At 42.7% G+C, this 24,633-nt stretch overlaps 1 long non-coding RNA gene across 1 annotated transcript; it reads right to left on the bottom strand.

The window, feature by feature from the left end:
- Positions 1 to 838: 838 nt before the first annotated feature.
- Positions 839 to 24,353, bottom strand: LOC311521006. Its single transcript, XR_014711758.1, has 3 exons — positions 24,267 to 24,353; positions 21,225 to 21,412; positions 839 to 1,414 (listed from the first exon to the last, which is right to left on the bottom strand). It is a non-coding gene; the product is annotated as an uncharacterized lncRNA (long non-coding RNA).
- Between the last annotated feature and the right edge of the window lie 280 nt (positions 24,354 to 24,633).

Here is a 24,633-nt window from a genome sequence, read left to right as displayed (position 1 = left end):
TACAAATACAAAAACCTCATCACGTAGTTCTCTGTGAAAGCCTTTACAAATAACCACACTTATGTAAAACTTAAGGTCTGAATGTTACTTGTTTATGAGTAACTGAATATTATCATATTAAAATCATTACTAAGCCAGTGCCTGAATATTTGTTCCGAAACCTGTCAATATTCTAATGGCAGTAGTCTTGGAAACTACACATCTGCCACAGGATTAATTACTCACATAAAACATTATCATTTCCTCACATCTCCTATGAGGTAGAGAGGCTGCTAGAATGATTAATGCCCCTATATGACATACAAAGGAATACATGTAAATGTTACCCAGTGGATAGAAAGATCTGTTCTTGATTCATATTAGACCAAGTTGAAGGACCTTAGTGGTGCAACATTAATTCTTAAGGCCTGCATGTAACCTAAAACTAAATTTAAAAAAAAAAAATTGAAAACAAATTCTGTAAACTTGCTGTTACACCAGGAAGACCTCTGATCCCACAAGCCATGTGTGTGTGTGTGTGTGTGTGTGTGCCTGCGTGCACATGCATATTTATCACAATTCTGTACCAGATAAATGAATGTGACTGCTTATAAAAGTCAGTGCTGGTACTTTTTGGCAGACTTTATCAGTTAAAAACCTCTTCATTTTTACTTAAAGTGTCTGTACCAGCATTGGTAGGGGGTTATACCTAAGTCAGGGAGCACATCATTGAGACATTGGCTCAGTTTTGATAGAATAGAGAGAAAAGGGGAAGAAGTATTTTGGGGGCAGTTTATTGTTTACTATTAAAATGAACAGAGCAGCGTTCAAAGGTGAAATCTCAGCATGCAGTTAAGGCCAGCGCGAAGGCCTAAGCAAGCAGTTAAACAACAGTTATAACAAATATAAAGAGGAGCCAATCTATTGGTTATGTCACTGAATGTCATTCTCAGCTGTCCTTTATTTTTGAGATATCCCTTATAAAGACCTAAAATTTATTTCCACTGCATAGAGTTTGCCTCTTCCTACTATTTGTTACTGTAAATCACTGAGATCAGAAATGCTATATTACAAAGGAAACGTCCTTGACATGTTCATGCCAAGACACTTGTTTCAATGCCCATTAAGTCATTGTTGTCGGTTTTGGCTTTTATTTATTTTGTTGCCATTTCCTTAATTTTGGGGGTCAGTATCCCACATACAGGACTTGGCAGACAGAGAGCTTTGCAGTATGTCACAGATATAGATACTTTGTCTCAAGATGGCTGGCGCCTTTAGGTGAAGTCGGTATAGTATCCCTGTGCCAGCACAGGTGCAGCTCAGTTTGACCTGATTAAGAAGGTGAGGCAGCATCTCGGGTTGATAAATGAGAGGAAGATGGCTTTGATTGGGAAGGAGGTGCCCAGAAGGACCTGCAGGCGTTCCGTGGGGAAGGCTGTGGAAAGGAGAGAGAGACTGAGTGAAAGAGTGTGTGCGTGCACTATAAAGCAGGAAGGTATAGACTCCAGAGCAAGAGGAAGGCCCAAGGGAATGCTCCCCCCTGCCCCTTTGGCCATTGTCCTATACAAGAGGCAGGAGCTGGGAAAGAAACCAGAAAGGCTGGGAGACCAGTGGAGGGGCTAGCCTGCTCACTTTCCTGAGCTGGAGAGCTGGGGCTGGCAGGCTGAAGAGGACTGCAGGTTAGGAGACCAGTGAAGGGACTAGCTTGCTGACCTTTCCTTGGCAGAGCATTGGAAGCCAGGAAGAATCCAAGTGAGGGGTGGCTATTATGATAAAAGAACAGGTGGGGACTGAAGAAAAGCCCAGGTGTTTACAGAAGATGCTGGAGCTGGGGTATGAGGTGTATTTCTGGAATTTGTTTCAGGATGATGGACTATGTGCACAGTGTTTGGGATAGATGGACTGTGTCTGGGGCTTTCAAGGACTTTTTGCACTGTGATACAATAACCTGGCCCTGGGTAGGGGCCATATTAGACCCAAGAGAACTTGTGGTGGAGTTTTTCAGGAACCTGAGAGAAGGGGAAATGGAGGCAGGGTTCCATCAAGCCACACCAGGCTACAAGGACTGCTCGGGAGGCAGCCACCCCATTATAGACACCTTACCAGGAAAAAGTTAATCATTCAGCTAAATCTCAGGCTGAATTTGTAATTTATATTTGCTTCAATATAAAATTATATGCTTTATCCCTGTGTTAGGCACAGAAAGGTTTACAACTTGTGAGTAAATCAGCAGACAACAATCTGTACTATCATTGTTACGGAGGTAATCACAGTGATGCCAGAGGCAATTAAAACTGTTTGGCAAAACTGGCAAGTTTTTTAAGGCAAACATCCACTAAAAGAAATGTTCAATTTGTTTCCTACCCTGCTGCCATTATATCAAAATAGTGATGTGAACTTAGCTAACGTAATGATAATGATGCCAGTAATTATTTATATCGGGGATGGAAAGCGACCTCTATCAAGTCAGGAATACCCTAAAAGAATTGCAATGAAGTACAAAAAGGGATCATGTGTTCACCCCCTTAATCTTATTATGGCCCATTTTTTTCCAATTTCCCTCTCTCTCTTCTAGCCCAGATCTCATGAACTAATCCCTGCATTTGATTCGTTCTGGGACATAGGATGGGTAGTCCAGAGCCAAAAGTGGGGCAAATAGCAGTGAGCCTCAGGAGCCATGAAAAGTTTTCAGGATTCCCCTGTCCCCAGAGATTAAATATGGTTTACTGCTTTCATGCTGATTCCATACTTCCTCCTCTCTCTGCACTTTTCACTCTCCCTAAAGCATTTTCTGTGTCCAGCTGCAAGATCATTTTCTACCCCCCTGAAATCATGTTCAGAATGAGATTAGTACACTGAAATTATTTTCTAAATAGGGTCTTGCATTTCAGTAGCTCCACTGGCTCCCGGTATCACTTATTTGGTTATGGCTGAAGTATAGTGAACCAACCTAGCAGCTGGTTAAAAGTTTGTTTGCATGTGTTTTTTAATGGGGTGAATTGTTATTATAGCTTTACTTTAATTCTGTTCTCAAATCCTGAATGATCTAAAAAGGCAGCCGTGACATTTTCACAGTACTGTACAATTCTCTTTTGTGATTCCAGTTATTGGTTACATTCCTGTAATAACGATAAAAAAATTGCCCCAAAATGTGGTTCTCCAATCACATACCATTGCTACTGCTGCCAACTTGATGTACTTATTCCCACCCGATTTGTTGAATTTTTGCGAGAAGCAGGAACTAAAAATTGAGTGCCTTACTGGAAATTATTTACTGTCAGTGGTCACAGTGATCAAGATTGCCTCACTGCTATGACTAAGGAAGAAAAATCAATAATACTCAAATATGGTGCTCTTCTCTTAGAAGATCATCAGTTTTACTTAAAATTATTTCTCATCCGAGATTATTCTGCTGAATAAGAAGTGGGTACTCTATATCACAGTTCTTTGTTCAGAAGATCATTAATATTACAATTTCATTTTAGTTTATGGAACTTTCAGAATTCAAAAAAGGTCCAGTCAGAAAATGAAAGGACAGAGGCCAAGGAAGCAGAATGGCTAGTAATTGTTTCAGCAAAAGTTGTAGTTTTATAAAACACTAGTTCTATATGGTGAAAGGACCTAGAATATCTGGATCTACTATCAATATTTGGGAGCCCAGATAAGTGCCTTTCACTTAAAACATCAAATTCTATCTTCCTACAGTTCTTCTGCCTATCACTATGGTATCTCGCTCAGGGGTGTGAAAAAACACCTCCCTGAGCACAGCAAGTTTCAGCGCTGTAAAGTGCCAGTGTAAACAGTGCACGAGCACTGGGAGCAGAGCTTCCAGCACCGGTAGCTATTTCCCTCATGGAGGTGGGTTTTTTTATAGCACTGGGAGAGCTCTCTCCACTTCCTGGACACTACAGTGCTAATAAACAATGCTCACATAAACACCACCCTATACCGGAAACCTACTGACCGCTATTCCTACCTGCATGCCTCCAGCTTTCACCCTGACCACACCACACGATCCATCGTCTACAGCCAAGCTCTGCAATACAACCGCATTTGCTCCAACCCCTCAGACAGAGACAAACACCTACAAGATCTCTGTCAAGCTTTCTTACAACTACAGTACCCACCTGCGGAAGTGAAGAAACAGATTGACAGAGCCAGAAGAGTTCCCAGAAGTCACCTACTACAGGACAGGCCTAACAAAGAAAATAACAGAACGCCACTAGCCGTCACCTTCAGCCCCCAACTAAAACCCCTCCAACGCATTATTAAGGATCTACAACCTATCCTAAAGGATGACCCAACACTCTCACAAATCTTGGGAGACAGGCCAGTCCTTGCCTACAGACAGCCCCCCAACCTGAAGCAAATACTCACCAACAACCACATACCACACAACAGAACCACTAACCCAGGAACTTATCCTTGCAACAAAGCCCGTTGCCAACTGTGCCCACATATCTATTCAGGGGACACCATCACAGGGCCTAATAACATCAGCCACACTATCAGAGGCTCGTTCACCTGCACATCCACCAATGTAATATATGCCATCATGTGCCAGCAATGCCCTTCTGCCATTTACATTGGTCAAACTGGACAGTCTCCACGTAAAAGAATAAATGGACACAGATCAGATGTCAAGAATTATAACATTCAAAAACCAGTCGGAGAACACTTCAATCTCTCTGGTCACGCAATCACAGACATGAAGGTCGCTATCTTAAAACAAAAAAACTTCAAATCCAGACTCCAGCGAGAAACTGCTGAATTAGAATTCATTTGCAAATTGGATACTATTAATTTAGGCTTAAATAGAGACTGGGAGTGGCTAAGTCATTATGCAAGGTAGCCTATTTCCCCTTGTTTTTTCCTCCCCCCGCCCCGACGTTCTGGTTAAACTTGGATTTAAACTTGGAGAGTGGTCAGTTTGGATGAGCTATTGCCAGCAGGAGAGTGAGTTTGTGTGTGTGTGTGTGTGTCCACAGGAAAAGGGGGGGGGTGAGAAAGCCTGGATTTGTGCTGGACATGGCCCACCTTGATTACCATGCACATTGTAGGGAGAGTGGTCACTTTGGATGAGCTATTACCAGCAGGAGAGTGAGTTTGTGTGTGTATGGGGGTGAGAAAACCTGGATTTGTGCTGGAAATGGCCCACCTTGATTACCATGCACATTGTAGGGAGAGTGGTCACTTTGGATGAGCTATTACCAGCAGGAGAGTGAGTTTGTGTGTGTATGGGGGTGAGAAAACCTGGATTTGTGCTGGAAATGGCCCACCTTGATTATCATGCACATTGTAGGGAGAGTGGTCACTTTGGATGAGCTGTTACCAGCAGGATAGTGAGTTTGTGTGTGTGGTTTTTGGAGGGGGGTGAGGGGACCTGGATTTGTGCAGGAAATGGCCCACCTTGATTATCATGCACATTGTGAAGAGAGTTGTCACTTTGGATGGGCTATTACCAGCAGGAGAGTGAGTTTGTGTGTGGGGGGGTGGAGGGTGAGAAAACCTGGATTTGTGCTGGAAATGGCCCAACTTGATGATCACTTTAGATAAGCTATTACCAGCAGGAGAGTGGGGTGGGAGGAGGTATTGTTTCATGATCTCTGTGTGTATATAATGTCTGCTGCAGTTTCCACGGTATGCATCCGATGAAGTGAGCTGTAGCTCACGAAAGCTCATGCTCAGATAAATTGGTTAGTCTCTAAGGTGCCACAAGTACTCCTTTTCTTTTTGCGAATACAGACTAACACGGCTGTTACTCTGAAACCAACACTAAACAGTTTTAAACCAAGTTCAGGGTTTGATGTACTGAAACCTCAGCCTGCTTAGTAACTTTGCAAATACTCAATTAAAAGTCTTGTAACCTTTTATTAAAGATACAGAAAAGAAGGAAAAACAGTTAAATCTTTTGAAATATAAACTTTTAAGTTTGGCTTTCATTTTAACGACATCCCTTTTGCCTTTTCCTTTAGCCAAAGAGTTTTTAGAAGGAAACACCGCACTCCCGCCCCACCCTACCCCAACACACATTTGACAGTCTTTTAGATGATATTAAAGATGTCCTCTCTGGGGAAAACAGAAGTTAGTTGAGATGTGCTGCTGCTACTGTTACACTCTAATGTCATTTTCTAAAAGACAAAACAAGACAAACACACACAAGAGGGAAGAGAAAAGAACAGCGAAGATAGAAATGCAGCTTCTGTCTCTGAGGTTGAATCTCACTTGCAACCTCACTGCTGGAGAAACACAGGCATGGCATGCAGTCTTATCAGTCACTCTGAGATCTCTTGTACCAACCACGCCATTACACTCCATAGTCTTTATGAAAATATGCTTATGATATGGATATGACATAACTGAGATATACTTTATGCAAGATGGCTCATGTACAATGTCATTAGAAAGGTTATGATTTACTGAATGTGATTCTCCAATGTGTATGCATGTAGCATTTCTGTATTTAAAGTTAGGAATATGGACTATGTAATAATTACAACTGGTGTGTGTTGGGAAGACACCCACCAGATGACAGGCCATCAGATTTGATGGGCCATTAGGAAGAAACAAGACTGTGAAGATACTAATCTCCCTCCCTCCTGGGAGGCATCGTGGGACGTAACTGTGACACTAATAGGTCAGGTGGACTTGCCACCTGATACTAAACATTACCTGGGACTTTTTGTAACTTTCCACTAAAAGGAAAGGGGGGTGGGGGGTCTAGTTTGGGAAAAAAAGAATTCCTGCCTTATGTAAATCTTATTTAAGGGTGGAGAGGAAGGCAAATGGGTCTCTCCTCCATGGACTACCCAAGAAGGACTGCTGAAAGAACCTGAAGGGACTACAGTTGCCAACTTTCACCTGGTAAATAAGTACCCTGACTTTCACAATAAGCCAAAATTCAAGCTAATCCCATTTCAAATCAAGGCCAAAAGAAGCCAATCCCTAAGAACCCCAACACTCTATGTGACTAGATCACCCTGGCGTGCAGTCTGGGACTGTGGTGGGCCCGCTGTGCACCCCTGACTCTCTCTTCCCCTTGTCCCTGCTTGCCCCTGCTTGCCGGGAGATGATCAAAAAAAAAGAAGCAACAAGCTACAAGTCCAACAAGCTATTAGCCAATAAGCAACTCACAAGCCAATTAAGTCAAAAACAAGCCCAATTTCTGTGTTTTTTTTCTGCAGGTTTGGCATATCTGGAAGGGACAAAAGAAACTAACCTGAAGGGAAAGGCAGGGGTAAGTCCAGACTGAGACAGGGGTCCAGTCTGTAAGAAGAACTCTGAGCTACAGAAATGCTGTATCCTACCAAATTCAACATTTAGGGTGAGAAATTACATTTTGTAATCTGAAAAAAGAAAAAGAGTACTTGTGGCACCTTAGAGACTAACCAATTTATTTGAGCATGAGCTTTCATGAGCTACAGCTCACTTGCTCAAATAAATTGGTTAGTCTCTAAGGTGCCACAAGTACTCCTTTTCTTTTTGTGAATACAGACTAACACGGCTGTTATTCTGAAACCTGTCATTTTGTAATCTGTTTCTTTACTGAATCAAGCTTAGTTTGTGAGTTTTGTTTTATTTTCTCAGTAATCTGCTTTGTTCTGCTTGCTACCCCTTTAACCACTTAAAATCTGCCTTTTATAGTTAATAAAATTTGTTTTGTTTATTATTAAACACAGTTTCTGTAATTTCTAAGAGGGGGGAGGGGAGAAGTTGTGCATATCTTCCTCCACATTGAGGGAGGGGGCGAATTTATGAGCTTACGTTGTACAGATTTCTCTACAGCGCAAGACAATATCCCTTTGGATCTGCGCTCCAAGGGAGGTGGACACCTGAGTGCTGGGGCAAGTCCCTTAAACTGAGTCTTCCCAGAGCTGATCTCAGTGTCTGTGTCTTTCAGCAGCGGGGTGTGGCCATGCCTGTGTGGGTGCTAGAGGAGGCTTAAGAGCCTGGCTCAGCAAGACAGGTTAAAGGGGGGCCCATGCTGGGAGTTAGATGGAAGTTAGGTACTTGGATGCATTTGAAAATCTCATAAGGCATCTATCGGAATCTTCAGGTATCTCAATACCATTAAAAATCTGGCCCTAAATTCCACATTTTTGAACCAGTGCCCAAGAATGCCCTATTTTCTACCAAAGGTATTACAATGATTGGCACCCGAGGAATATCATAGACAGAAATCTCACGAATGCCTATTCCTGTGAGATTTCCAGTCCAATTTTCCAGAATCTAGAGATTTGGATGGTTTTTAAATAAATGCTAGATAAAAATTTATTTGAGGCTAGATCCATAAAGGTATTTAGCTACTTAACTGCTGCTTTAGGCACCTAAGTAAAAAATTTAGATCCTTAAAACCACTGCTCAGTTGCTGGCTAACCCTGTAGGTACCTAAATTCCCTAGGTGCCTATTTCCATGGGTAGAGTTACCTAGGAACCTAGATTTCTGATGGTGGGTGCGTGCAAAGCTTTCTAAATTCTGACATAGCCAAGGGGCTTAGCACCTAAACCTGGAAATCCTCAAACTAAGGGTATGTCTTCACTACCCGCCGGATTGGCGGGCAGCTGCAACACAATGCCATCCAGAATCGCCTAGTCAGAGCCATCCCACCACCCATGGGGAAGGTGGCCATGAACTCCGCCATCCCCAGAATGGACAGTGAAGCGCAATGGTCATCATCGTCACCAACGAGGAATAGAAGAAGATCATCATGCTTATTTAAGTTCCCTTTGAAAACAGGACCCTGGCCTTCCACAACGCCCAATCTCAAAAGCTGGAGAAATACACCCCTCTGGCCGATATCTTGAGAGGTAGAGGCTACAATGTTCAAACTCACGTGCTTATTGTTGGATCTCTGGGCACGTGGGACCACAGCAACAAGTGAGTGTTGAGAGAATGCGGAATCGGTCAATGCTTGGCTGATGCAGCAACTCACGGTGTCAGACACCATGAGGTGGTCAAGGGACAACTATCTAGAACACTGGAATTTTGGCAATACCAGGAGCAATGAGCAGGAGTGCTGATGAGAAGTGAAATTGGAAAGTAACAGAAATACTTCTCTGAATGGATTATATCTACTAAGGGACAACTATCCTAAATGCTCAATTACTGAGGGACAATTTATACTCATTCCTATAGTTGCTTTCTACAGCCAACTCTCTGCATAACTTTTCGTGCGTGATGTACCCGAGTATTCAGATTCTAATATCTAAACTGTACCATTCAATTCACTCACCTAAATTTGGGTTATTGCAGGTTATGTTCTATAGGTATTTTATAACGTTTAAAGCCGATTTTGTACTTTTGGATAATCTAAGTATTAGATCCAGATGTACAGACACTCTTTCTTAACCTATAATTTTAATATTATATAATTTTAACATTAGCTTTAATAAAAATGTTTTAAATCTGTTATAAAAAGGTAACCATAGGGTGTCTTTGAACGCATTAGTTACCACTGCCAGCGAGTGAGAGACTCAAGAAATTATTTTTCCCATAGCGTAATCTTAAAATGGAACAGTCCAATGGGTAAAAATTAACTGTCTCTGAACAGTAGCTGTCACATCATGAAGTTCCAAATAATGCTAGTTTGATTTCCTTCACCATGCCAGTTGGAAGTCTTATTATGAAGTTTTTAAGTTTACATCACTGTACTTTTGTTGCCAACAATAATTGAACAAGTGGGTGGAATCTGAAGAAAAGATTTTGGACCAACTGTTGCCCTGCCACCAATTTATATCTGGAGTAACCCCTGTAACTTTTGAGAGCACAAGTTATTTTTGTTTCAACATTCATCTGTTTTTGAGAAGTAGAAAAGTTAAATATAAAGGTTTATATAAATGTACAGTGAAACATTTCAAATAGGCTGAAATAAGCAAAAGTTGAGTGTACTTGAACAGATATTCAAAGACCCTGATTTTTCCACAAGTACTCCTTTTCTTTTTGCGAATACAGACTAACACGGCTGTTACTCTGAAACCTGATTAGATTAACTTTCTATACAAATGGCACACAGGTATGAACAGAGTTCTTCACAATGAAGCAAAAAGGATTAATTATCCTAACTAGTTAAGGTCTGTTGACATCTATGGTTATATAAATTTGAATAGAATCATTATAAAATGCTTTGCATGGCTAGTGATATATACAACTGCCAATGATACACTGAACATTCAACCATTCAATATAGTTTTCACATGTATCTCTTTTTAGGCATTGAATTTTTGAGGCTGCATCATTCTTCTGAAATCCTTTTAGTACTCATATATTATTATGCTCTTTCACAATATCTGTTATCACAACCATTCTCCAATGTCTCTTTCCATTACAAAATGTCAGTGTGTGAGATGTGCTGGCAGATGAGGTCAAAACAACAGTGAGGTGAAGATGAGTGATTTCTGCCTCAACCAAATCAAAAATACAAAGATATCCCTAAACTTATTGGCCAGATGCCTCTTTGATCTCAAATGTTGCTTGCTAAAGCAATTTTTAGGACAAGGACTGTCATATATTATGTTTGCAGAGGACAATTGGGCCTCAACTTGATTGAGGAAACTAGATCCCAGCACAATATCAGTGATAAATAAAATCGTAACAATAGTAACAATAACAATTAATATATTATTTGTCCCATGAAGTACATTACATTTTCCAGGCCAGGATATAAGATTATCTTTATTATAGGGTATAAATAGAGCCCTTTTTAAAAAAGAAAGAATGACAGAAACTAGCATTTAAATCTATCTTCTCTAATCTCAGGTAGAGCAGCAGGCAGATTTCATTCTCTTGAATACTATATACACACTATAGGTTTATATTCTAAAGCACATTAGATTCTAAGTGAGTGTGTCAGAGCCCTGGTCTACACTAGGAGTTGAGGTCGAATTTAGCAGAGTTAAATCGATTTAACCCTGCACCTGTCCACACGACGAAGCCCTTTCTTTCGACTTAAAGGGCTCTTAAAATCGATTTCCTTACTCCACCCCCAACAAGGGGATTAGCGCTGAAATCGGCCTTGCCGGGTCGAATTTGGGGTACTGTGGACGCAATTAGATGGTATTGGCCTCCTGGAGCTATCCCAGAGTGCTCCGTTGTGACCACTCTGGACAGCACTCTCAACTCAGATGCACTGGTCAGGTAGACAGGAAAAGGCCCGCAAACTTTTGAATTTCAATTTCCTGTTTGGCCAGCATGGGAAGCTGCAGGTGAGTGCAGAGCTCATCAGCAGAGGTGACCATGGTGGAGTCCCAGAATCGCAAAAGAGCTCCAGCATGGACTGAACGGGAGGTACGGGATCTGATCGCTGTATGGGGAGAGGAATCCGTGCTATCAGAACTACGTTCCAGTTTTCAAAATGTCAAAATCTCCCAGAGCATGAAGGACAGAGGCCATAACAGGGACCTGAAGCAGTGCCGCGTGAAACTTAAGGAGCTGAGGCAAGCCTACCAGAAAACCAGAGAGGCAAATGGCCTCTCTGGGTCAGAGCCCCAAACATGCTGCTTCTGTGATGAGCTGCATGCCATTTTAGGGGGTTCAGCCACCACTACTCCAGCCATGTTGTTTGACTCCTTCAATGGAGATGGAGGCAACACGGAAGCAGGTTTTGGGGATGAGGAACATGATGATGATGAGGTTGTAGATAGCTCACAGCAAGCAAGTGGAGAAACCAGTTTTCCCAACAGCCAGGAACTGTTCTCACCCTGGACCTGGAGCCAGTACCCCCCAAACTCACCCAAGGCTGCCTCCCGGACCTGCCAGGCAGAGAAGGGACCTCTGGTGAGTGTACCTTTTAAAATAGTATACATGGTTTAAAAGCAAACATGTTTAACGATTAATTTGCCCTGGCATTCGCGGCTCTCCTAGATGTACTCCCAAAGCCTTTGCAAAAGGTTTCTGGGAAGGGCAGCCTTATTCTGTTCACCATGGTAGGACACTTTACCACTCCAGGCCAGTAGCACGTACTCAGGAATCACTGCAGAACAAAGCATTGCAGTATATATTTGCTGGTGTTCAAACAACATCCGTTCTTTATCTCTCTGTGTTATCCTCAGGAGAGTGAAATCATTCATGGTCACCTGGTTGAAATAGGGTGCTTTTCTTAAGGGGACATTCAGAGGTGCCCGTTACTGCTGGGCTGTTTGCCTGTGGCTGAACAGAAATATTCCCCGCTGTTAGCTATGGGGAGGGGGGAGAGGCTAGCCACGCGGTGGGGGGAGGCAAAATGCAACCTTGGAACGAAAGCACATGTGCTATGTATGTAATGTTAACAGCAAGGTTTACTGTGAAAGAGTGTACCCATTGTTCTATAAAATGTGTCTTTTTGAATACCACTGTCCCTTTTTTTTTTCTCCACCAGCTGCATGTGTTTCAAGGATCACAGGATCTTCTCCTTCCCAGAGGCTTGTGAAGATTAGAAGGTGAAAAAAACGCACTCGTGATGAAATGTTCTCTGACCTCATGCTGTCCTCCCACACTGACAGAGCACATACGAATGCGTGGAGGCAGACAATGTCAGAGTGCAGGAAAGCACAAAATGACCGGGAGGAGAGGTGGCGGGCTGAAGAGAGTAAGTGGTGGGCTGAAGACAGGGCTGAAGCTGAAAGGTGGCGGCAGCGCGATGAGAGGAGGCAGGATTCAATGTTGGAGGATCAAACTAATATACTCCAGCATATGGCTGAGCTGCAGGAAAGGCAGCTGGAGCACAGACCGCCGCTACAGCCCCTGTGTAACCAACCGCCCTCCTCCCCAAGTTCCATAGCCTCCTCACCCAGACGCCCAAGAATGCGGTGCGGGGGGCCTCAGAGGATTGCCCAAGCAACAGAAGGCTGGCATTCAATAAGTTTTAAAGTTTTAAACTTTTAAAGTGCTGTGTGGCCTTGTCCTTCCCTCCTCCACCGCCCCTCCCGGTGCTTCTCTCCTCCACCACCCCTCCCGGGCTACTTTGGCAATTATCCCCCTATTTGTGTGATGAATGAATAAAGAATGCATGAATGTGAAGCAACAATGACTTTATTGCCTCTGCAAGCGGTGATCAAAGGGAGGAGGGGAGGGTGGTTAGCTTACAGGGAAGTAGAGTGAAGCAAGAGGCGGGGGGGTTTCATCAAGGAGAAACAAACAGAACTTTCACACCATAGCCTGGCCAGTCATGAAACTGGTTTTCAAAGCTTCTCTGATGTGCACCGCGCCCTCCTGTGCTCTTCTAACCACCCTGGTGTCTGGCTGCGCGTAACCAGTGGCCAGGCGATTTGCCTCAACCTCCCACCCCGTCATAAACGTCTCCCCCTTACTCTCACAGATATTGTGGAGCGCACAGCAAGCAGTAATAACAGTGGGAATATTAGTTTTGCTGAGGTCTAACCTAGTCAGTAAACTGCACCAGTGCACTTTTAAACATCCAAATGCACATTCTACCACCATTCTACACTTGCTCAGCCTGTAGTTGAACAGCTCCTGACTACTGTCCAGGCTGCCTGTGTACGGCTTCATGAGTCATGGCATTAAGGGCTAGGCTGGGTCCCCAAGGATAACTATAGACATTTCAACATGCCCAACGGTTATTTTCTGGTCTGGGAAGTAAGTCCCTTCTTGCAGCTGCTCAAACAGCCAGAGTTCTTAAAGATGCAAGCACCATGCACCTTTCCCGGCCATCTCATGCTGATGTCGGTGAAACATCCCTTGTGATCCACCAGTTCTTGCAGCACCATTGAGAAGTACCCCTTACAGTTTATGTACTGGTTGACCAGGTGGTCCGATGCCAAGATAGGGATATGCGTTCCATCTATCATCCCATTGCAGCAAAGCCATCCACTATGACCTGCACATTTCCCAGGGTCACTACCGTTGATATCAACAGATCTTTGATTGTGTTGGCTACTTGCATCACAGCAGCCCCCACAGTAGATTTGTGCACTCCAAATTGATTCCCAACTGACCGGTAGCTGTCTGGCATTGCAAGCTTCCAGAGGGCTATCGTCTCTCGCTTGTGAACTGTGAGGGCTGCTCTCATCTTGGTATTCTGGTGCTTCAGGGCAGGGGAAAGCAAGTCACAAAGTTCCATGAAAGTGCCCTTGCGCATGCAAAAGTTTCGCAGCCACTGGGAATCGTCCCAGACCTGCAACACTATGTGGTCCCACCACTCAGTGCTTGTTTCCCAAGCCCAGAATCTGCATTCCACTGCATGAGTCTGCCCCATTAGCACCATGATGCTCACATTGCCAGGGCCCGTGCTTTGAGAGAAGTCTGTGTCCATGTCCTCATCACTCTCGTCATCACCCTGATGTCACCTACTTGCCCGGTTTCGCTTTGCCAGGTTCTGGTGCTGCATGTACTGCTGGATAATGCACGTGGTGTTTAATATGCTTCTAATTGCCAAAGTGATCTGAGTGGGCTCCATGCTTGCCTTTGTATGGCGTCTGCACAGAAAAAAGGTGCAGAATGATTGTCTGCCATTGCTCTGACAGAGGGAGAGGCGACTGACGACATGGCTTACAGGGTTGGCTTACAGGGAATTAAAATCAACAAAGGGGGTGGCTTTACATCAAGGAGAAACAAAAACAACTGTCACACAGAATGGCCCCCTCAAGGATTGAACTCAAAAGCCTGGGTTTAGCAGGCCAATGCTCAACCCACTAACCTACCCCTCCCTCTGGTATTTCAAGCAGGACTGAATCTCCATTAAAGTTTTCAAGGTGCCCCTGACAGATCTCACCAAAACGATTGTCAGCCGTTGATTTCACGGAGGGAGGGAGGGGGAGCAAATGAATACAAAACAAATCTGGTCTATTTCTTGTTTTGATCCACTCCATCTATCTTTTACATCTTTGGCTGGCAGCAGACGGTGCAATAGGACTGCTAGCCATCCTCATCTCCTGCCTGCTCACCATAAGATGGTGCAATAGGACTGCCGGCAGGACTAAAGAGAATGACCTGGTCGAGTCACTCCTAATTTAGTCCCTGCGCCCATGTCTGCCCAGGCACTCCTGACCAACCTTACCGAGGCGGCCAGGAGCACCTCGGACACGATGATGATGGTTTTCAGGCCTATTGCACCATCTGCTGCCACAAGGCAATGGGTTGCTGCTGCTGTGTGGCAATGCAGTACCCCGTCTGCCAGCACCCAGGAGACATACGGTGACAGTGAGCTGAGCGGGCTCCATGCTTGCCGTGGTATGGCAACTGCACAGGTAACTCAGGAAAAAAGGCGGAAAACGATTGTCTGCTGTTGCTTTCACGGAAGGAGGAAGGGAGGGCCTGACGACATGTACCCAGAACCACCACGGCAATGTTTTTTGCCCCATCAGGCATTGGGACCTCAACCCAGAATTCCAATGGGCGGCGGAGACTGCAGGAACTGCGGGATAGCTACCCACAGTGCAACACTCGGGAAGTCCACGCTAGCCTCGGTACTGTGGTACTCCGCCGAGTTAATGCACTTAAAGCACTTAGAGCATTTTGTGTGGGGACACACACAATCGACTATATAAAAATTATTTCTAAAAAAACGACTTCTATAAATTGGACCTAATTTCGTAGTGTAGACATACCCAAAGGCTTCCTATCCCATCCATCAGAAAATGGCTTATTGACTTACAAGTTAACACTACTTATCTTTTTAGATAAAATATTCTGTACAGTTTGAGAGTTTGACATGTAAATGTCAAGGAAACCCAAAATAAAGAGGAACAAAATTAAGTGGAAGATGAAAGTCAATGCAAAGGTACTAAATGCTATGTCTAGGTCATTGCACACATGGAATAATCACTAAAATAATAGAGTGAATATGTTGAAAATACTAGTTGGTTTTATTGATGTGCAGCATATTAGAAGGAAAATTGTTTAATCTGAAGTATTAGTCTCCTGTGTGGTTTACCACAAGTGGGTAGATCATAAGCTATGAAAACAAATTCATTAGTGGGTATGTTTATCTTTGCTATGTACAGCATTGCACACTACGGAGGTGCATTATGAGTGATTTTGTCTTTCCTCTGAGGTATACATAGTAGCAACTGCCAGACACAGGGAACTGGACAAGATGGACTGGGGGTCTGTGTGACAGTTGGGAGAATTGGTCTGTGTATAACTTACAAATGCTGGACAATTTTGTGCTATTGCTGTATCACTGAATGCCTCAATGTATAGTGCAGCCTGGTCACATATCACCCATCCTATAGGGCAGAAGCTACAGAACAAACAAAAAAGTGGTTAACCTTAATGGCTGTGCCCTGACCGGACAGTTGGTATGAGATGCAGAAAGCCTCAGCCAGAAGGTAAACTGTGTTGAATTGTTTATCTACAGTGAGTGGAAAATTCCCAAACAGGAGAACAAGAGGTAGAGGCGTGAGAGCGGGGGGTTAAAGACACAGGGTTTTGGAAGGAGGGGGCCCAGTAAATGTCAAAAGCAGCTAAGTGGAAGGGAGAAAGGGCACACTCCATGTTCCAGAGGAGAAGCCACAAGCAGAGAGTTCCAGGAGATGGAATTTGGAATCCTGAAAAGACACTGACCCAAATCCTGAAGAACACTCCAGAGTGGTGAGGAAATGGAGTCAGGGAATAGTTTTTATTGTTTTGCCTAGATATGTATCTTTCTCTTGCTGGCTAAAGTAAAAAGTGATTTGGTTTTGGAAACTTTTGCAAAGTGTGTGTTATGTGCTTCAACTTTCACATATCCCTGGAGAAGTAAACTGTAAACCAGAGTACCCACAAAGTTGGCTCTAGGAAGAGGGTGCTTAAAGTACTGATGATTCTGGGGGGAACTGACACTAGTTTCAAGGCCTAGCCAGTTGGACTATAGGGTCTTAGCACTCAGAAGGGGTTGCTAGACAGAGGAGCTACACTCCAAGAATGTGCCCAGAAGAAACCCAGAGCCAGAGGCAGTGCCTGGACTGTGCACAGAGTCAATAAGCTTAAAGCACATAGCCTGAGACTACCCAGAAGGGGGAACTCAATTGGGTCTGTGACAGCCTGATATAAGGATCTGATTCAGATCCATGCATGCAGATTCTTTTGTCCAGGCAGATTTCCCCTGAAGTCAATGGGATTGCACGCACATGCAAAGGTCTGGCCACACTGATCTAATTGGAGGATCGGGACCTAAAATAGCAACACCTATATTCCATTTTTTTCCAGATTACCTTTCCACCACAAACTGTAGATCTGTTTGTGGTGGGTGTGGCCAGGGTAAGATCTAAAGCAAATTAAATTAGATTGTGCTTAATCCTAGAAAATGAAAGGAATAAAGATCTTTATCTTGGTTTGAATTCTTCTCAGAGCCACACATTTACTTATGACATTTTCCCCCTGAAAATGATACAGGAGTACAATGGTGCCATGGGCCAATGTAAACTAATGCACATAATTTCATGTTAACAGCAGGGTAACTACACTGGTAATTACATGACAACTCATGCTAACATTACCATGTAATTACCAGATAATTGTGGAGTTAACTTATTATATTCCTGTAGACAATAGACAACTACTAATACAATTCTCTTCTGTCTTCATGAATTGCATCATAATTAGCTATTAGTTTAAAGAGAAGCTATGATTTCCTCTCATCACAAACTAAGAATAACAGAAAACCTTTTGCAACGTTTGTATGCCAAATTAATAGGGTGTGAAGGTGGGTGTGGTAATATCGTCCTCGACCAACTTCTGTTGGTGCGAGGGACAAGCTTTCTAGCTTGCAGAGATCTCTTCTTCAGGAGCTCTGTGTGAACTCAAAAGCTTATCTCTCTTACCAACAGAAGTTGGTCGAATAAAAGATATTACTTCACCAGCTTTGTCTCTCTCATATCCTGGGACCAGCATGGCTATAACAACACTGCATATAAATTAACAGTGTTGCAGTATTTAAGGCTAAGATGTAAAATAAGAGGTACAGTATAATATGGATATATTTAAAAGTATTGTGAGTTTCTCAATCCCTCCCTTACTTTTCACATTTCAATTTGCGTGTATTTATTATTTGTCATGATACTAGTAGTTGCTTCTTTTGCTCATGCAATTTAACAAAGACAGAATGGCGGCAAATAGTATCATAGAGATGGCCTCAAAACTGATTTCATAATCCTTCAAGTTTCTGTGTGAATTGTGGGCCATGTTCGCACAAGGAAAGCCACTAAGTGCTTGGGGCACGGGCGAACAGTTAGTGGTTGAGAAACGAAGTTCTACTCAAAGCAGCAAGAAAGATTTCCCTTTGAAATATTTTAGTCTGTGCATGTATTGCAAGAATCTTCAAGGTGAGAGTAGGTGAAACTGATGAAAGCAAAATTACATTTGAACTACAACAACCACTTTTTAATTTTAGCATCCATGTGAAAAGGAGGAAGTCATTTTAGGCACTTACAACTAAATGAGCTGCTGAACTATAGATTCCGCATAGAGCAGCATTCACAAGAACACTGACTCATAATGGAACTCAAGAACTGTTAGCACAGCTAATATCAGTGAGCACCCCCCCCCCCCAAAGCTATAGTCTGTTTTACTCTCACACATCTCTATTTGCCACCTGTTAATACAGACTGTAATATATCCCTTTTGATGTGTGTTAACACCATCCCTGGATCAGTGAAAAAATGGGGGAGAAAATGGATAAAAACATAGGAAAAGGAAACTGTAACACAGTGTGAACTGCAATTTGATAATATGAGTGGTTATGGTTGTGAAATTTTACTGGCACCATTGGCAGGGCTGTGATGGAAGAAGTACACACATTTGCCATTGAAAAAAAATATGCAGCCATAGTTATTTTTTATTCTGCTAATATATTTTAAGGAAACTTACTTGCCAAAAAAAAGTCAAGAGGGTGATATTTAAGTAACTGATGACTAGAAGATTAAAACATGCCATTACTCCAAGAGTGAACAAGGAAATCATCTGACTGACATCACAGCTGAGGGGCACATATTTTCTGGGCCAGCTAGCTCATTTTAAAAAATATAAAAATCTAGTTAAAAGCAGCCAACTCAAAATGTTACCCTGATGTAAAAAAGAAACTGTAATTAGTCGAGTAGTATTAAATAAAGCCGTGTTTATGGTGTTCAGGCCAGACCCAGGACCATTAAAGAATAATGTTTAATTGAAACTGAGAGTTTGGACTACGTCTCCCTTCTGCCTGTAGGCAAACAGTCTCTTTAAAGAATTCTCACACCAAGCTCACCCAATACATAAAGTCACTGGAAAAGGGTCCAAGTAAAGCAATGAAGCAGTGGAGCGCTGCATAAGTGTGATATTTATGTTCCAATATCACTAGGTTTTTCTAGTTCTCTGACTGATACTGCTCTCAGACACCTGAAGCAATTGACTGAAATAGAGAAGCATTCTGGTAGCGCTTGCTTTTCTTAATCATCCTGAGCCAAAATGAGATAATGGCAATTTGTTTGCAAACTTTTGTTGGAGGAATTTGTTTAACTTGTTTGGTTGTGTCAGAACAGAAAACCACACCTCCTACACCTGTCAAAATATTGCTACAGAGGGTGTGGGAAAGTTCAGGTCCTAGACAAACCTTCCTGTTTTTTCTTTGGTGCGCTTTCTTTACCATATATCCTTTGCCCTATAACACTGCGGCTGTTTACGATGTCCCTTTTAGGCCACCATACAGCTGTAAGCTGCAAATCCCACGCGTGTGAGATCAGTCAGTAGATATATGCTGTTACAGAATGTGAAGTAAAATGCTGGAGTTCTGGCAGTAAAATAGTTTGGGGCTGTTTGTGTGTGTGTGACTGGATTAACTTCACACAGCTAGCACAGAGGTCAGCTGTCTATAATTCACTTGAGGCCTTGTGTACAGTAGGACTAAAACTGTGTTACCTGAAGCAATTTAAAGTGTGGTTTAAAATCATTCAGGCTGCTTCAGTTCACAGTGGATGGGGCAAAACTGTTAAACCAACTTTAGAAAGTAGGTAAGGGTTCCTACATAGGCAGTGGGCAGAGTCCTGTAACAAAACTGAATTTTAATTAGCACATGCAAGTATTCACTTGTGCCCAAGTGGTCATCCAGTCAGAGGACAGAATCAATATCATGTGATTTATCTGACTGCTCACAGTTGGGCAATACAGATGGAATTTTCAGTATTGAATACACACAGCAAACTCCACAGTGTACATTTTTTGAATAAATTAGAATAATGAATACATTAAAAGAAATCATGATCTGCTCACAGATATTCCACAAGCAGAAAGAGGCTAAATTAATCTGATAAATTATTCATCGCAAATTATTCGCTTAGCTCTAATTATGTTTATTATTACTCATCTGATCTAGAAGAACAGCAAAAAGCCAAGGCAATAGACAAGATGAGGCGGGAAGTGAAAAGAGGTACTATTGCTACCTATGTGAATGAAAATAAATAACTACCAACATGGCCAGAGTGTGACTGCCCCTTGTGCACCCCACACAAGAGCAGGCCTATGGGTGTAGGGTGACCACCCATCCCAGACTGGGCAAGACAGTCTTGAAATGTAAAGCTTAAGTCCCAGTCCCTGGCTGAATGACTCTGGGACAGCATTGGTCCTGGCGTCCCTGTGGCACCACTCTGTGACTGCCCAAGGCTCAGGGGCAGTGCCAGTCTCTTCCTGGTGGGGGTGGGGTGGGGACTGAGGTGGGCCTTAGCCCCTCCATGCCATGAAGCTGAAGCCGGGCAGGAAGAGCTGCCCAGAGAGCCCAGGCCACTGTGGAAATCCCCAGACACTTTACCTGCCCCGGCTGGCGTGCCTCGGGGGGCAGGGACATGGGCTGGGGGCTTCTCTCAGGGCCCCTCTGGCCCCCCCCAGAGCAAGTGGAGAATCTAGGGCTCCCCACAAAAGTGCAGGCTCCCTGGGGTGCATTTACGATGGCCCAGGTCCAGCTTCCAGCCTGCCTGGGGGTGGGTCCCTGTGGGGAAGAGGAGGAGCAGGGGTGGGGCTGCAGGGGAAGAGGTGGAGCAGGGGGGGCGGGCCATGGAGGGCAGCAGGGTGCCTACATGTGTCCTGCTTTTGCCTTTTGAAAAGGTGGTCACCTTATATGGGTGTTCCCCATAGAATATGGTTTTTTTCCACATCCTCCTGTGGTGGGAAACCGTTAGGCTATGGGAAACTCTCCATCTCATTGCCTGCTTTTCAGGATCAGCCAGGAGCTGCTTAGGTTCTTTCCCACTCCTCTTTCCTCTTGTGTAAAAATGGATGGGTCTTCACTGCTCCTCCCTCCCTCCCTCTCTACCCCTGTAGCCCCAGGGCCTGGAGGAGGGCGAGAAGCCTGTTTCGTACCTACCGTCCCAGGCCTGCGAAGAGGAAAGAAGTTTCCACTGGTGCTACCACACTCTTCAGGTCTATGAAGGAGTGGGGAGGGAGAAGAGCTTCCGATCCAGCCAGGCTTGGGAGAGGTGAAGAGCTAGCTTCTTCCCTAGAAATCCAGCAGGAGCAGGGGATGCGTGGGTGGGTCAGAGTAAAATGCTGCGGCTGGAGAGGGCAATGAGAGAGAGAGAGAGAGATATGCATGTGTTAGGGAGTGTGAGGGCCCCTTGCACTCTCCTGGCAGGGAGGAGTGACAACCCCCTCAACCAACTCTCGCTATACTCCTCTCCCCCAAACACACACACATACACTCAAATGAGTTCTGGCTTCTCCCCTCCTACAATGAATCACTTCTTCCTCTTTTCTTCATTTCTACAAATTAGAGCTGCTCCCTGCCCACCCCAGATTTCTCTCTCTCGCCAATGCCTTCTTTACATCTCTCTCCATCCTCTGTCTCTCCCATTGGCACATCTGCATGCATCTGTACCCTTTTTTTTCAAATTATGCAAATGTGAGATGTAATGGTTTTGCCCACATGATATTTGTAGATAACAAGGGCCAGGAGAAACACAGTCTCCAAGGTCTAGGGAATGGGCAGGCATAATAGCAGAGCAACTCATGCCATTTTAAAGGCAAAATCACTCCTCAAGCTGCATTTGAGGTGATGCAATTCCCCACTGCTCCTAGTGAATGGCTGAGCCCTCAAAGCACAATCTAGGCATATCATTGCAAAATACATTGATTAATTTTCTTTGGGTCTCAGGTTTCTGAGTAGCCAAGGAAATCAATTCCCAGACAATCACTGTCTTCAAGAAACATGATGCCTCCACAAACTGGTGTGCATACTGAATAATGCTGCCTAAATAGCATTGTGTATCTTCCATTGCCTGTCTTGAATAATTCTTCCAAATTTTGTTTTTATGTTGGGACTATCAAATGGTAATCATGAAATTTGCAATACAGCAAAATTAAAGTGCTCTATATAACCATGGTAACACGTTACATGTCAGATAGGCTATTTTATTTCAGCATTTGAGCCAGTAGGGCTCCTTTTTTTCATATTATACTGAGACAGGAACATTTTTTTTGTTTTGTTTTTACTTTCTAGAGTGTTTTTCTACATAAATGTGCCTTGAGAAGGGTGTAAATTTTGCCATGAGCATAGTACTAAAACTCCCCAGAGTGAGTTGGCTCAGGGTTGCTGTTCTTAAGTGTAATTATGTTTATTGAGTCCCAGTTCATTTCCTATTCTTCTGAAAAATGCCACCCCCAAAGCATTATATAACCATACAGTAATACGAATGAGTGAAATGATTCCAAAGCTTTCAATTAATTGTGTAACAACAAATGTTTGATGTAGCCAATATTTTGGGTACAGTTTATGGGTCCAACATGAATACCAGCAGTGTATTACACACGCACAAACACATTCATATCGCTATATATAGCTATATTATTAAAATTAATTCATTTTGTTTCACCTTTTGGGAATCATGTTTACATGCAACTATACTGTAATAATCTACTGAGAATTTTTCTATGCCATAGTTTATGTGTTTTTCATTTGGAGATCCAAAGTTCTTGTTTTGTAGTGCACTCTATTCATGCTTTCTATTATCCCTCCAGCTTTGTCTTCAGCTGAACACATTTCTTTCTTTTCTCCTCCAAGTGATTATTTGCAAGAGGATTTGCATTTAAATGGATGCGGAAAGTGCATTAACAACACCTACACTAACAAAGTGAAAGCTGCTCGGTATTTGTTGCTGCCAGACACGAATGAAAAAAAATCAATTAATGTTTTGTGAGAGGAGTTCTCAGGTATCCACATATTAGGCACAGGCTCTTCATTAGAATGTATTTAATACAAGCTGTTCATACAGCATTATACAAGTATCAATAGCCTGATCAGAAAAGAATGGTTACCAAAATATAATAGTGTTGTGTGACATCTATTTTCAGCATTTGGGTTAGACTCTGAGAACCTCGAGCAAGGATAGTCTTGAGGATTTGTTCCTAAATTTTGCCTACTTTACACCTCAGTTCATTTTCTAACAGAATTAAGTTGCATGAATTTTGAAAAAAAAATACACTGAACTGACTGTAATGTATGTTTTTTGTTGTACAGCCTCAGACAATGGGAATTTTGCAATAGCCTGAATATATGCAAGAGAGAGAGAGTGTATAGTTATGAACAGAACTGTTGTGACTTGCATATAAAGTACAAATGTAAGATTCTCATTTAGCTTTATGAGTGAGAAAATTAAATTGGACTTGGCAAAAGGATTCTATTACTGAATAACATTTTCCCTTTACTGTTAATTATTTTATGTTTACAATAGTCAGTTTAAATGTATATTATTTATACAGTTACACATGATTTAACATAAATAATTTACACATAATATGGAATTAATGTCTAATTAACTTTTAGCTCTGTTGGCTTGTAAAGCTGCTTTAGATTAAAACCCGCTCTCTTTTCACTGAGTCCTTGAAGGGTAGCAACTGGCATAATTGCAAACATTCATTTGTGGCATATTTATATTTAGCACATTTTAGTAAGTACCACTGATCACAGAATAGAGAGAGAGAGAGAGAAAGGAAAAAGGTAGCCTTGGAGCATTGTTTGTCTTTGTATTTTTATGTCTGCACAAGAAAAATAGACCAGAGACATTTACCAGAATTCTGAATATAATATGGCACTAACATCTCTGTATCCTAAAATACAGTTATTGTTTATTGCCTAAAAACAATTTGCCCTATACTGTATGCGTTGAAAAGAAATCCATAAACATCAGAGGTAAATCACTAACAAGTCTTTCTTGTTTATAAGGATGAAAAAATGTATAGTCCCCTACCTATTAATGTGGAATAGGTCTAAATAAAGCAAATTCATTGCTTCCAATGAGATTTGTAATGCAGCAGTGAAAGAATCTGATTTCACTTATTATGGTTAGTGTCCTCCATATCCATGCCATAATAAGTGTAATAAATAAGGCAGATTCTAAAGTCAGATACATACCTTCAGTAATTGACATGCAGTCTGCATGAGAAACAGTGATTTCCAAATGAAACAACCTAAGTGGAATCAGAGGATTTACAGATATTCTTTTCAGGTTGTATTATGTAAAATCTTCCCTTGAGACTATCTCTCGTACCTCCCACCCTCCCAGGATGCCTTTTATAAAGGGGAGGGGAAAGATAGAGTTCATATCTGGTACTTCCACCACAAATTAAGTGGACCCATATTAAATCTGCACCTCCATTAAGTGAATTAACAGTGGGGTAATATTGGTGTAAATCCCTAATACAGATGTTTTTAACTGGTCTTACACTAGTGCAACTTAATCCAAACAGTGGAGTAAGAAGTAAACTCTGCTCTATGTTGG

The sequence above is a fragment of the Lepidochelys olivacea genome, assembly GCF_965140295.1.
Source record: "Lepidochelys olivacea isolate rLepOli2 genome assembly, chromosome: 5".
Classification (NCBI taxonomy): Eukaryota; Metazoa; Chordata; order Testudines; family Cheloniidae; genus Lepidochelys; species Lepidochelys olivacea.
Note: the sequence above shows the minus strand (reverse complement) of the source record. Positions and strands in the feature narration are given on the sequence as shown.